Raw genomic sequence first — 1,238 nt, forward strand, 5'->3', positions numbered from 1 at the left:
GTATGTGCATGTTTTCGTGAATAAGACGTTCTATACAAATGTGTCTCCATGTGCGTGTGTATATGCGCAATCTTGTGTCCTTATCATTTATATATGAACGTGTGTCTGTGTGTACGCTTATGTATACCTCTGGAGAGTATAGCACCCTAAATTTATACAAGAGAAAAACTAAGATGGTATTATTTTCTGAAAAGCTTTTACAGCATGAGCGAAGTAAAATTACATTCAAATACGCTAGAAATTTGAAATATGTGACTCTTTTATTTTCAAATTATAATCTGGGATACCATATAGAGTAGATACTTAATACAATAAAAAAAAAACAAAGAGATATGATTGTGACCGTTTGGTATAGGTTAGGCTTGAAACCTCTTGGTCTTGTGAATATTACTCGAATACTCGTCAAGAAAAAAGATGGTAGAGACATGAATTTTTCACTTGTCTGCAGACGATAATCACATATCTCTTCCATATCTTTAACAAGGCTGACAAACGGTTAACTCATCACATGGATGAAGAATCTTACAGATAAACTATCATCATTGAATATTCTTCTTGAAAGCCAAATTCTGTTTGTTGTTATAGGCAGAATTTCACTTCTGATCAATGTTGTTGTCAGTCTCTTTAATAGCTTCTACTATAACAGTTAGAACATTGCCAAATGTGATGATGCTGGTATCTACGAGTGGAGATAGTTTTAGATGACTTCTTGCAATCTAGTTATAGAGTTTTTCGGCTATAGAACTCCTACTGCTGTGGAGTGAACTGACAACCCCCGCACGTAACTGTCAGTGGACTGGACGAGTCTTATAGACAAATGAGTCAGTAGACAGTTGAGGCCGAACTATGAGAGCGTTAGTCTCGTTATTGATTTTGCGAACCAACTCCTGTTACACTAGTTATTGGCATACGGTTATATTTGGTACTGTGATAATTTTTTACTCACACACACACATCATATTATCGTCCCTGACAATATGACAGATACTTCAAGTCCTTAAGAACAGTTTTGTTGAGGTGCTCTGCGGCGGAGACCCAGACAAATGCTACAGTAATTAGCATATTCAAGTTCGAAAATTCCATAACTTATTTACAAGAGTGCAACTGGATATGTATGCATATATATATGTGTGTGTGTGTGTGTGTGTGTGTGTGTGTGTGTGTGTGTGTCAGTGTACCTGTGTATATCTCTGTGTGCGTGTCTGTGTGTGTGTTTGTGTGTGCTTGTGTGTGTATAT

Source organism: Octopus bimaculoides, chromosome 13 (genome assembly GCF_001194135.2).
Source record: "Octopus bimaculoides isolate UCB-OBI-ISO-001 chromosome 13, ASM119413v2, whole genome shotgun sequence".
NCBI classification, from domain to species: domain Eukaryota; kingdom Metazoa; phylum Mollusca; class Cephalopoda; order Octopoda; family Octopodidae; genus Octopus; species Octopus bimaculoides.